Source organism: Microtus pennsylvanicus, chromosome 16 (assembly GCF_037038515.1).
Source record: "Microtus pennsylvanicus isolate mMicPen1 chromosome 16, mMicPen1.hap1, whole genome shotgun sequence".
Lineage (NCBI taxonomy): Eukaryota > Metazoa > Chordata > Mammalia > Rodentia > Cricetidae > Microtus > Microtus pennsylvanicus.
In genome coordinates, this window is record NC_134594.1 from 32651598 (window position 1) to 32666071 (window position 14474).

Genomic DNA, 14474 nt, shown 5'->3' on the forward strand with positions numbered 1-14474 from the left:
TAAGTTTCAGAAGAGACTTTGAACATTAGACTTTTAAATAAGCTTGGGAGTGTTACAGACAATGGGGACTTTTGAAGTGAAATTGAATGTATTTTTGCACTGTAATATGTCTAAAAGCCTTTCGGGGCCAGGGAGTAGAATGTGGTGATTTGAAAGAAAATGCTTCCCAAAGGAAATGGCACTGTTTGGAGGTGTAACCTTGTTGGAGGAAGGATGTCACTGTAAGGATGGGCCTGAGGTCTCACATTTTCAAGATATCACCCAGGGTCTCAAACCACTTCCTGTTGCCTGCAAGTTGTAGGACACTCAGTTACTTCTCCAGCAGCATGTCTGCCTGCAAGCTGCTGTGTTCCATCATGATGATAATGGACTGAGCCTCTGAACTGGAAGCTCCCACCTCAAATTAAATGTTTTTCTTTATAAGAGTTGTTGTGGCCATGGTGTCTTTTCACAGCAATAGAACTAAGACAGATGCACAGAATATATTGGAGTAGCCAACTAATGTCTGATTTGACTTAATGCCCACTCCATGAGGAGGAACCAATACCAGACACTGCTTAGGTAAACAAGAACCAGAGACTAGGTATCCCTGAGTCCTGGGTTAAAACCAAACATGATTAATCAAAACAAAAAAAAATCAATGAGATTATCCTCAATGATATTCTGCTATACTCATAGATGAGAACCTTATGTGGCCATTATCAGAGAGGCTTCCCCCGTAGCAGTTAAGAACACATGCAGAGATTCGCAATCAGACATTATTCAAAGAAAGAGTCTAAAAGCCCTCCCCTCAGAGTTCAGGGAATCTGGTGGAAGAGGAGGCAGAAAGATTGTAAGAGTCAGAGGGGATTGAGAACACTAGGAGAAAACGGCCCTCTGAATTCATCAAACAATTCTCCTAAGAACTCACAGAGCCTAAAGCAGCAAGAGTAGGGCCTAGATGGGTCTGCATCAGATTCTCTGTGTATGTGTTATGGCTTGAGGCTCCTGGCTGTGAGAATGAGTGGGTCTCATTTTTTTAGTCTGTTCTTTGAGCTCTTTTCCAATCCTTTGGGGTTGCCATGTTCAATTTCAATATGAAAGTTTTTGCCTTGTCTTATATTTTATTTTGTCATGTTTATCTGTTATCTCTTAGAACCCTGAGATTTTCTAGTGAAAGACAGAAAGGGGTGAATCTAGATGGGCATAGGGAGGAACTGGAAAGAGTAGCAAGAAGGGGAACTATAGTCGGGATATGTTGCATGAGAAAAGAGGATTTTCAAGGAAAGAAAAACATTCTAGAAAAACGAATCAGCTTGGTATTGAACCGACCTTTGTCACTTTCCAGTTGTACAGAATACTAAAGATGGAAGAATTCAGATGGTGCCCAGATGAGCCTGCTACATTTTCCTGTAGATTATGTAGGAAAGCTCAGCTGTGTTTTCCAAGTGGCGCTCCTGGCTGCCCCATCAAGAAAGGAGGTAATGTAAGAATAAGAACTATAGTCGCTTGACTAGAGTAACTTTCCCTTTATATGTTTTGCCTATTAGGTATCCAGACAGAATTTTTTTTAGAGAATTATTGCTGCTAAAAATAAAATACTAAATTATAATTTTGGTCTCCAAAGCCATGATTTCACATGACAAAAACCCCAAAAAGTGACTTCTGCCGGAAGTTCTTCCCCACTCTCTCCATCCACCCTGATCATCTTTCACTCATGTCCCGGGCAAGACCCCACTTCCCTCAGAAATGCTTTCTACGTCATTTCCAACTGTTGAGCAAACTACCGGCTGCTATGTCTCATCGTTCCAAGCTGTGTATTTGTTCTGAAAAGAGAGTACATCCTTTACATGCAACATTGTTAGCCATATAGCAATCATGACAAATGAAAGCATTCTGCTGGAGGCTATAAAGAAATAAAAGTTATCGAAGCACCCAAGATTCACTGAAATTCAAGTTCTTTAGTATAATTGCATGCTTAAATGTCTGTCTCAGACTGGACAAGACATTAAAAAAGGAGAACCCCCTTCTCACAAGTCTTATCCCTAAAACAAAATAAAGTCTTAATATCTGTGAGAATTTCTAAGTAGTTATAATTCCTGTTTTATGCAGGAAGTTGATTAAATGTCTGAACAGAAAACAGTAAAACTAAATACTTCTACCTTATTGTAATTGCAGCTTGCATTCCAACTGGTACAAATCTTTTAAAAATACAATTACCTTTATTGTAGTTTAGAATCTTACAGAATTGCTATGCATAAAAACTCTATTTAAAACTGCTTTAACTTAGGCAAAAGATTGAAGGGAGAGTTGTTGAAGAGACACTGAACTGTGAAGAACTATTCTGTGTGGAAGGCAAGGGCTGAGGACGTGTGGCAGAGTCATCTGTAAGGTGACACTACATACTATTCACAGGGGAGGAAGCGTCTTTGCATGATAATCAAAAGCCTGAGGGGGAAGTGACTCTTTAGCTGGTATTAATTAACAATGAAGGAACGAGAATCAGACATTCACAAGCCATGGTTTATTAATCGATTCTGGAAGAAGATTGTCAAGTGTTATAAAAACAATGGCTTGTCATCTTGTGAAAGATTACATTCATGAATCTCAAATTATCAACCCCACAAAATCCCTAATAGCTTGAGAAAGAAGCATAGATCTTTATAATGGAAAAGTCTTGTAGTCACAGCCTTAAGCATGTAATGAAACAGCATCACCAATAATGAGATACTTAATGATATTTGTCTATAAATCTAACCGAATAAACAATTGAAAGTACTCATGTGTTATCCTTGACAAAACATATTCTTTTGCTTGTATGGCAAAAAAACTTTAAGTAGAAAATGAACAAAAGATGAGTTTCCTCTTTTATTGGTCAATTACAAGAACATGCAGCATTTTGTGATTTTACATATTTTTTCCTAAAATACATTAACATCTGAGAATGCTTGCTTTCTCCTAGTTCATTTCCTCCAAATTGTTTGTTCGCCATTATCTGCATATATGCTTTAGGAAAGACATGCCGAAAATAACAAATCTACTTGGCAGTGAATGAGATACTTTTGCTTCATTAATAACAGAAAATCAACAATTGATATTATTAACAGTGTTTATTTGTAAATTATGTGTATGTTCATTATAGATTCAGTTACTGAGCAGTTAAATAATTTTAGTACTTATTTTTCTAGAAAGTTCTATATATTACAAAGAGGAGTCAAGTAGTTTTGTAGCAATCTATCTATTGATAACAGCTAGAAAAAAGAAATATGTATATGCGTGATTCTTAGGAACTCTATGTTTTATGAAAAAATAAAACTACTTATCAATTGCTATTTTTATGTCAATTGTCCTTAATAGAAACAAGCTTTATCAATCTGTCTTAGTGCCCAATGTATCCTATAACTGTCTAAATTCATTGTCTTTCCGTGTCATATTGTCTTGCTATAATTAACTTATTTAATTATAAAGGGTCAATCCTGGGAACTTAGAGTCATCAAAAGGAACCCAATAGAATTTGGTAGCAGCAGAACTAAAACCCAAGTCTTGTCAGCTAATAAGAAGGAATCAGGAAGCAGATGACTGGATAATCCAAAACCCACTCCACATGGTGAGCAGGAACAGATCTGCTAAAGCAGAAGGGCAATTTCCTACCCAAATTCATTGATTATTTTGCTCCCAGTTTGTACAGGTGAACTTGGGTGGTGACTTTCACCATAATATAAAACCTTATCAGCCAGGTACACATTTTTAATCCCAGCATTCGGGAGGCAGAGGCAGGCGGAGCTCTGTAAATCTGAGGCCAGCCTGGCCTCCAGAGTGAATTCTAGGACAGCCAGGAATTCACAATGAAACAACTCTGTCTCAAAAAAACAACACACACACACAAAAAAAAAAAACCTCAAGGTAATAATTGCCAGGACTAATTGATAAGAGCATATTTCAGCATAAACAAAGCAGAATGATAGCAGGTAATATAGTCTAAACTGGCATAAACGGTATAAAAGAAACTAGAAAAGTGAGGGTTAACATCTGTCTGGTTTTACATTCTCAGTTTAGTTTTGAGCTTTTTTTTGTAAAGTCCCGGGCACGTGTCTAATCTTTGTCATCTACATAACTCATGTGATACTGCTTCTAACACAGCTGAATACCCTTCAGGGTTTTTGAGAGGAAGGCAGGACAACAGGCTACGCGGTGTATTCATGAAGTTACAGCTCTTACGGAACAGGGGGCTTCTCTAGGTCAGACTCAAACAAAGCCCCTGCCACCACACGTGTTGAACTCCTTGGCGACAGAGAGAGGATATTCAAAAAGAAGTCAAAAGCTGCAGACCAACAGATGGGAAGAGACAAGGCAAGAGAAGAAAGCCAGATCAGAACCAAGTCTAACTTCTCTTAGTTTTAAGCATCAGGAATGAGTTAAAAGGTAAGTTGTAAATATTAACTTCATAATTAATTCATTATTAATGCTTTGACTCAACAGAATGTGTAATTTGCATTTAAAATAAGGGTAGTTAGTCTTTTCTCTATTTTATTTGTTTATTTGGTTTTTTGAGACAAGGTTTTTCTGTGTAGCCCTGGCTGTCCCGGAACTCACTCTATAGAGACCAGGCTGGCCTCGAACTCACAGAGCTCCACCTGCCTCTGCTTCCTGAGGGATGGAGGCACCACCACCACCACCCCGCTACCACCCGACTGGTTTAGTTAGTTTCAAAGTTTTAATTTCGTTGCTAAAACTTCCTAAGATAGGACTTCTCCATCAGGAAGGCAGGGCAGGGTAGGGCAGAAGAAAGGGCAAGAAGAGGTTAATACAAAGAATGTTTGAAAAAGCCATACGGAAACCTAATATTTTATATGTGTGTGCATGTACATTTAAATGCAGTGAATCCTATATTGGGAATGCTTCTTCCAGAAGACATAGGTTGCCAAATAAAATATTCGGTGCAGAGTGTGGGAATACATTTTCTCAATTTGCTGCTCAGAGGGGTACCATAGAATCCCCCCAAGCAATACAGACTGTCGTCATTGCTCTCAGGTGTTGTATTAGTTTGTGTTGTGGGAGGAGCGGGTTCTTGGTTGTCGTAAAATACCTTGAGCATAATCAACTTGGGGAAGAATGTATTTATTAGGACTGAAGTAAAAATGTATCTGACTAAAATGTCCCCAGACTGCCTTGATGTTCTCTAAAAAGGAAGATTTTTCCAGTGTTTCCCCTCTAACCCATTTACGACTTGTCGAACATTCTATTGTCTAGAGTCTTTCTTTGGGAAATCTCTCACATCGATCTGTCATTAGGTACCCACCAAAACCAAGCCGCTCCCGACATCAGGGCTTCTCTTGCCAGCCTTACTCCCACTCAGATGCTCATGTTTTCAGCTCTATAGCCAAAGTGACCCTTAAAGATATTCCTACATCAGCTCTTCACAAGATGGTCTAAATGCTCCTGTTGCTTCTTAGTCCTGGCCAGAACCCTCACATGGATACGCAAAGCCTTCCTCAGTCCTGCTCATTCTCCCCGTTCTTTTCACAGTGCCTGTATTTCTAGGGAGATGCTGCACCTTCTTGGCTTCTTCCGCAGGAGAGGTCTCCTTACACCTTCTTCCATTTTGGCAACATATTCCACATCTTTTTTCCAGACCACAGATCTGGGAGAAATATTTCCTGCTCCTTTCTCAGCCCAATCTGTACTATCACTGCAGTGTGTCCCTCCTCCTTCAATGACCTCATTTCTCACTTTAGATTCATTGGTAGGATTGATATCCTGACCTTCAGTTAGCTCTGTGAACCATGTAAACAGAACTATGTCGATTTTTGTTTAGCACTGATTTCCCAGCACAGAGCTTATGAGTGACCAATAGACATTTGCTAAGTGGGGTCAAGACAGATGCCTAGATAAGGAAACAATATATAAGCGAATGCAAAGGTCAAAGTTGACCCTGCTGGGTCGGCAGGATGGCGCAGTGAGTAGAAAGTATTTGCTGTAACACCTGGCCACCTGAGTTCAATCGCAGAACCCATGGAGGGAACAAGAACCTCTCCCGAAAGTTGCCTTCTCGCCATCACATCCCAGCGATGGCAGACAGGAACACACACAACACTAATGATGAATAAATAATTTCTTTAAATTAGATGTTCTCTCTAAAGAGCCCAGCCTGGGCAATCCAAATGCCTCCATGGCCAAATGGGAGCCTTACCAACAAGTACTCCAGGCTGAAATCCCTGCCAAGCCTGGTCCCTAGCCCTGAGCTGAGCAGATAGATAGGTAGAATGGTTGAGATGTGGACTTTAAGACTAAAGTTGTAACTAGGTTGATGGAGTGCTCTCCTGAGCTCATGTACAAAGCCCTGGGATTGATCCCCAGCACTGTGTAAAACCAGATGTGGTGGGATATTCACCAGCATGAGGGTGGAGGCAGAAAGATCAGAAGTCCAAGATGATCCTTGAATACTTAGAAGAGAATGTCTGGGGGATGGGAGGAAAGAGGCCCACGGTACTACTTACTAGTTGTGCATTCTCGGGCCGGTGAGTCCACTTCTTGGAGCATCCTGGCATCCAATTATCAAAATGGGCACACAGCTATTAAGGGAGAAACTGTAGTTAGTGAGCAAATATATGCTCAGTAAATCTAGGCTCCTTTCTCTTCTATTTTTTCCTTAGTTATAATTATTTATTTGTGTGTATTTTATGTGTGTATGTGTGTGGGCTGATTCCGGCTTGGGAGGTCTGTGTGGCACATCATAGTACAGCAGAAAGATGTGAATAAGAACGGAGAAACCGAATTTAATGGTTTCAAGATTTGCATAAATCATGCCTTTCCAAGCAGTGCCTTAGAGAGGCCCAGCCTGAAGGCATGCTGGAACAGAAGCATTCCTGGCCAGAAAAGTGAAGGAACTCTCACTGCCTATAGTTTAGTGCTCTCTCTTGTGAGGTGAGAAGCTCAGGAGAACTGCCTAGAGGGATGCTTAAGGCGTTGGTCCTCAACATTCTAAAGCCACAACCCTTTAATGCAGTTCCTCATGTGTGATGACCCCCCAACCACAAAATTATTTTTGTTACTACTTCATAACTGCAATTTTGATACTATTGTGGATCATAATGTAAAGAGAATGGGGGTCGTGACCCACAGGTTGGGAATCTCTGACTTGACTGCTCAGAGTTGGCAGGGATGTTAGCACCAAGTTCAGTTTTAGAGAAAGTTGTCTTGCAGGGATTTGCCTACCCATTCATCAGCTGTAAAGACCCCAGTCGGACAAGGCACATGGAAACTCGTTACAGACCAAGAAACAGAAACAGCACACGGGCTGTGGACCTGGTGGAGTGCTTTCAATGCATGGAACATGTACTGTGCATTTTAATATTCTACATATTAACTCCAGCACTCCCCCCCCTCACTTCCAAATTATTTGGGAGTTGTCACATAAACCCAGTCTATAATTCAAAATAATCTGCAAATTTATTCTTAGAAATAAGTTTTACCTTTTAAACTTAAATGAATAAGAATAAAAACACCTTGTTTCCTACGGAAACTGTGTCTCTGCCTCACCTGAAAACAACTTGCATCCTTAGGTAGAGACTGAAAGGTACGGCTCACCTGAGCTGCTTCAGAGCAGAAGTGTTTTAAATGCGCTCATAACGAATGTTTTCTGACATCACATACCTTGTGCTTTATCTGCAGAAGATACCTCTGATCGCCAGTGGCCATCACAGAGGAACAGAAGGTGGCAATTGAGCTTGAGGAGTTCCACCCACCAGGAAGCAAGTCACTGATGGCTGAATCTCGGATAGGCAGCCCCTGCTTCCGACCCTCCCCCCGCCACACGCCTGGGCTTTAGATCCACACTGTCAGGTGTCACTGCTGTGCCTTTTTACGTGTTTGCCGCTGCCACTTTTCTCTGGTATCTGGCATGGTGTGAGTGGGTGTGGGAGGATTCCCACTGCCTTTAATGTAGTGTGATTATCTCCTGGAACTATCACATTCTACTGGGCATTTTTACCCGCAGATCATAATGAATATCATTTCCTCTTAAGCTGTACTGTTTAAGTGAAGCAGTGATTGTATACAGCTAGTAATTGTATACTGTTAATGTAATAGTGTTAGTTTAAGTCGGATTTTGATGACTAAGGGCTTTTTAACAAACGTAGTAAGGGATTATGATAGAGGTTAGTTTCATGGGAAGATTAATCCCGATAAAGGTAGTATTGCCCCACCCCTGGGTAGAGCAGAGGCTGCAAAAGGTAGAAAATAGGAACAAGGAAGTTTCACGCAGCTAGGACTCATGAGTTTCTCTTGAGGAGACGTAGAGACTATGGTTTAGGTTAATTATTAAGGAGAACAATTGTTTTCCAGAAGTTAAGCTACCTTAAATTCTTTCAATCTTATTGTTGGGAGATGTGTTCATTGGTTTCAATGTATATCATAGCTAAAACAAAGTTTTAAATAATGACTTAAGTTTAGGTTAGGATATTTTTGCTAATGACTTTGCAGTAGAAAATCTTGGGAAACAATTTAATGTTTAGAAAGACACACTTTTGATAGTTGAGGTGACAACTCAAGATAGGTGAGGGAACAAAAACAATGGCAGCCTGACTATTGCTGGCTGACAATACCTTTCTTGCTAGGATGGGTTAATGAACAAAGGTGATGATTAATTCCTTGTACCCATTTCTGCCCTCAGATTTCTGATACAATTTAATAAAAACTGTGTGACTGCATGCCCACCCTGAGGACTTAAAGTAGAAATGACTGATTGTTTTCATATATAAAAGTTAAGGTTTGTGATTCTTTTAAGATTGTTTATAAGGTTACCCTTTGAGATAAATAATAAAATCATTGGTCATTTTTTTCAGAACCACAAAATTCAGCCTGCAAGTAAAAAACCGGCTAAGACAAATACCTTCTTGCATGCACTCTGTGAATCTATAACAACCTGCTTGGACATGAATGTCTATGGGTTCTTGGGGATAATTAGGTTTTCACCTGTACTACATAACATGTTTAATCATGTAAGGGACATGGAAAACATGCTGTTTTTTTTTTTACTTGTGTTCATTGTAGTCATTCACTTGAAAAATAGAAGGCAATCAATCACATTGTAATTTTTATATTACTTAAAAGATTCTGCTGGGGTATATAAGCTGTAAGAGAAAAATAAAGTAGTGAGAAGGAAGTCCTCAGGAAGGGGTGAGGAGGAAGTCCTCAGGAAGGAGTGAGGAGGAAGTCCTCAGGAAGCAGTGAGAAGGAAGTCATCTAGAAAGTGGAAGGGAACAGGGCAGAAGAACAAAACAACAAAAGAATAGAGTGGAACAGGGACAGAAAGAATAATAAAGAAGCTTTTATCCCTCAGAAAAGGAGTCTGTTTTTCTTGCTAACTCTTCAACTCATTCCCAGTCTCTCTGACCTGCAGGAGGCTGGACCCTCTGCATCAGAACCCATGCCGTATTGGATTGTATCTACTGGTTTAGTGTAATCTTTAAAGTTTTCCTTCTTTTTTTTTTTTAATGTCTGCAGTCTTTCCACCTGGATGCATCTGTTTCTAGCTCTAACTCATTGCAGGAACAGCAGTGGACATACACACCATGCATACAAAGAGGACAGGGAGAAAAGAACTGGCCCGGGAAATGCCTTCTCTGAGGCAAGACAATACCAGAGCTCCGACTTGACGCTGCAGTTTTCCAAACTTGTCTCTGTTTCCAGTGGCAACTGTGAACTACAACCAGCAACGTGTTTCCCATTTAGATTGCACTTGCCAGCAGGTTGCATAATTAGATTGGCTGTGCTTAATCTCTCTTAAAACTGAAACATGGAAAGGTTTCCCTTAATAAATGGAAAAAAATAAAGCAACGGAAAGTATTTAGAATCAAAGGCAAAGTGAATTTTTGCCACCTATTCATGGGGCCCCTTCCTGATTTGGTTTCAGAGGCTGCACATCAGAACCGCTGCTGCTTGTAATAATGTGTTTGTGGAGGAATTTGTAGTGATTGGTCCTTATAATCCACCTGATGACAAAAATTATGTCCTAATATCTCATTAACAGAGTTAGGGAAAGTAAGCAAAGCTATACGAAACCCTTTATGAGGATTTGTGAGTCCAAACCATGGAGTTTGGCCCGACAGAGGAAAAATTGATTCTAAATCCAACCCCTGTGAGTTTGCCAGTGATGGAGGAGGAGTTTACTATTAGAAACAATAATAGTGTGATCGTGACCACTTCACACGTCTTCTGATTGTCAAATGCATTCCTTTGTACTGACAGTATCATAGGAACCTTCTTGGATGGAAACATCAGCTGAGCACATGAACAAGAACTCTGAATCTGTGTTCAAAGATGTCCAACAGCACCTCCTATGTGTTTTCAATTCTAATTTTTAGGTTGGTTTAGTTTCCAGGTAAATTTAAACACTAGAAATAAATAGTTCTAACAGGAAGGCCACAGAACATTGCCTAACCTGTTAGTTACATCAGTTCATGACCTTCAAGACAAGTAGACACTCTGAACTTTATTATTTGTTTCTTTGTTTAATTTCAAAGTACATTTATATTTTTTTAACCACAAATAACGATTAAATCATGATTGAAAATGGTGCTTCAAAGTCAGGCAGTGGTGGGACCTGCCTTTAATTCCAGCACTTGGAAGCAGAAATGGGCGGATCTCTATAAATTCAAAGTCAGATAGATAGATAGATAGATAGATAGATAGATAAGCGATAAACAGATAGACAGACAGACAGACAGATACATTGGAACTCACCTTTTCATTTTATAGACAAAGAAACAAAAACAAATTGTATGAATTACAATTCATTTAATCAATGTCAGAACCAAGACTGAAACCTACTTTCTCTAACATCAAGCTTGGATGTCAGTTCCTTCAGTCTTCCATTTTCAGACATGGTTATTACAAGAAAGAAGACTACAAGCAAGAACCAGACATCTGCGTACCTCTTCTACCCACCTCATGGAGCTGAGTCATGTAAAAGCAGCATTGCAGGCATATCAGTTTATTTTCCAGAATGGCTTTGTTTGCAAATAATGAAAATCTCAATTCAAACTGCATTAAACACACAAAGAAAGTCTTACCTCACATATGTGAATAGTCCAGAGGCAAGTATTGTCTGGTGATTCATTCAGTGGGCCTGTAATGACTCTTGGTTCTCAGCACTGTTTCCTGACTGGTAACTCATCCCCAGAAAACGTTCTCTGAGATGTCGAGGACTCCAGCCCACCTGCCTCCATGAGAAAGAGGGCGTCTGCTTCTCACAAACAGATTCTTGGAGCACAGTCTCATTGGCTTTGGTGGGCTTGACTTATCCACATCCATCTGAGCCCCATCCTGATTGGCTTTCAGCTATCAAGGACAACACTATCCAAATCTGCAGAAGACAAACATAATTCATTTATGTTGAGAAAGGAGATTGGGAAGAATGTTGGGAGAGGAACCAACAGCAGGACACATTGTCTCAGCTGTCCCAGGCATTATATCTAAGATCACCCGAACTGAGCAATGGGGTTTCTACTGTGAGACCTAAACTCTTAGATCTATTAGATATACAAATAAGAAGCCCCAAAATTTAGGATACTAGAGTTTTAGTGCATGCTAACATTTTCAAATTATTTATGAAATAATATTTAAAAATTAGATTAGACAAAAATCACAAAACATGTTTTATTCTAATTCATCCAAAAGGTTATGCAGCAGGTAACAGAAAGTATATAGTTGCGAGATTGGCTTAAAAATAAAATATAGTTAATACTTCTTATTCCTAGTTGCAGAATAACAAGTCAGTATGTTATCTTCACTTTAAAGTGTACCTGGTACATTGGCATAACTAGTGTGACTTATCACTATGAATGTTCACATTTTAGGTGGCATGCTTAATGTTTTATTTGACATAAAATTGCTTTTAAAAACTTAATATTTATGTTTTCCTTACAATATCTCCCAATAATAGCATCTGTCTTGTTATCTTGTAAAATTACAAACTTTCTGAAAGTGTATAACTTGATATATATTATCCTATATGTGTGTGCAATAAGAAATGAATTTTAAAATTGACTTTATATACTCTAGTTCTTAATTTTAGAAAATCAAATATTTTAAGTTATTGGTTTAAATTTGAGAAAAAATATGTCTTTAGTGACTCATAATTTTTGTGAAAATTTTTGTATTGTTGGTAATTATAAAGAGCATAAATGCCTTCATTTTTTCTTGCCTCCTAGCCAACCATTTTTTTCTTATGAATAGTTTGGGAGTAGGGGGAGTTCTTAGATCATCACATAATGACCAAATAAATGCTGTATATTGGTCTCTGTGCCTGATAGATGAGTTGGTAGCTGTTGTAACTGTACAGTTCAGGAGAATTTGTTCCTCCTTAATTCAACCCACAGAAGAGTGTGCCCAGGAATGTTTGCACACTGTTTGGTTGATTCCATGGCAAAGTTATAGTAACAGCAGTTAACAGTACAAACACAGTGTGCTCTGCAGCCCTAACTTATTGACATCTGCACAATAACCTGGCAAAATACTAGCCTGCTTTTCCAAAGAAGGATTAATTAACACAAAGGTTCAGTAATTTTCCCACGTCTATTCTACAGGTCAAGACCTGTTCTTCTCTATATAATATTATTCTTTCATACCATAGAAAATTGGAGCTCAACTATGAGATTCATAACTTTTTTAAGTATTAGTTACTCAAAAACACTCAAAAATTGGTGATATCAATTTTTGGCTCTCATCTCAACTACTATGGTGCAAATGGAATTTGCACATTCAATAAGTAGGCTGTAAGTTGGTGTAGCCAACTTGGGGGAGACTTAGGAAGCTACTTGGCATGCTATAGGTTAATTAATGGATTATTTCTATTTTGGCTTTCATTAGTTAATACATCCTATAATAGTCAATTTTGTCAACTTGATTTGGGTAAGAAAAACATAGGGTGTCAATAAAACTGTGGTTGCAAGGACTGCTCCAGAGAGAATTAACTGAAGGGGAGGACCCCATGTACACCTAGGATGCAAGAAAAGGAAAATGGGGAAAGCAAGCTGATGTTGTACATTCTTCTCCTTCTGTATCCTGGCCCACTATGGAGTAAACAGAACCACTTCTTCACTTCTTCTTCACTGTGATGGAGAATGTTTCTCCTCTTCAGATTATTTTTGTTGTCACAGTAACAAGCATACCCAGTATAGGTAGATGTCCCTTTCTAAATGACTTCTTTGAGCTCTCAGAAATATATATATTAGAAAATCAAGACTATAGCCCTCTTACTGTTCACTTAGTTACTCCTTTGATTCCGTTTCTTCCCTGCTTTGCTGTAGCATAGCTCACTTCATGATTATAGCCCTAAGCTCCTCCATACCTAATGTTCCACACCACTATGACCTTCCATGTCCTTCCTAACTATTGCTTGTTCTCTGCCTCCAGTCTACTAGCTCTAGTTACTGTAGGCAAACCTTTCACTCCTGGCTATACTGAGGCACAGCCCATGCATGGTCAGTGTTTTTTTAGGGTCAGTCTAATACATGATTGCAGGTCCCCTTTCTCAAAACTCAGGTTCTAGAGAGAGAGAGCTAGGTCTGGCCATTATTCTGTGGGCGTCATTCTGCAATAACAAATGTCATCAGTCTGCCTGAGTGTGAGACCTGGATACAGCAACCTGTTATTCTGGATCCATCATAATCCCTTGCCAATATAATCACTTCAAAAGTTTGATTAATTGATTTGAATACCACAGTTTGTTCTCAGAACCACAGGTGTCAATTTTTATACTTTCTCTAAAAGCCAGTTTGTTTTTTATAACAAAACATATTATAGATAGTAAATTATGCATATAAAAATTATTTGAATCTTTGTGTGTGTGTGTGTGTGTGTGTGTGTGTGTGTGTGTGTGTGAGAGAGAGAGAGAGAGAGAGAGAGAGAGAGAGAGAGAGAGAGAGAGAGAGAGAGAGAGAGAGAGAGACTGAGTATATCTGAGAAGTTAGGCTTACATGCTATATGGAAAGATGAATTTTTTTATTTTACATCAATTTCTTTTTTGTGTATGCCTGCATGAATCCATGTTTGTCATGTGGATGCCTGGTGCCCATGGAGGTCAAAAGACACAGTAGGATGTCCTGAAATTACAGAAAGTAGTGAGCCACCTTGTGGGTGGTGGACTGAACTTGGGTTCCTGCAAAAACAAATGGTTTTAACCTCTGGGCTATCTCTCTAGCCCAAATCTGGGTTTTTTTGGATAAGTATCTTGAAAACATTGAATAGAAATATCAAGCAGTAAAAAGACAGAATTATAAGGGCAAACAGAGATAAGTATAGGAGTGTCTATTTAACAGAACAAAAAAATAAGTAAACAAAAAGAAAAACTTGCAAAATATATCCACTTTATGACCTTGTCAAGCTATTTATTTCTTAAGCTTTTTGTGATCCTAAGGCCCCAAGGAAAGTAAAACAGAAATGTTTATCTGGAGATGTCACTGTGAAGTACTACTTAATAATGAAGATAATGG

At 39.0% G+C, this 14474-nt stretch overlaps 1 long non-coding RNA gene across 1 annotated transcript in view; it reads right to left on the reverse strand.

Annotated features, from left to right (window-relative positions):
- Positions 1-6477: 6477 nt before the first annotated feature.
- Positions 6478-14474, reverse strand: part of LOC142836348 (uncharacterized) — a 35186-nt gene continuing 27189 nt past the window's right edge. Inside the window, exons 3-4 of the long non-coding RNA XR_012908051.1 lie at positions 11052-11344; positions 6478-6551 (exon numbers count right to left, since the gene is read on the reverse strand). This is a non-coding gene — a long non-coding RNA (uncharacterized LOC142836348). The remainder of the gene's footprint in view (positions 6552-11051; positions 11345-14474) is intronic.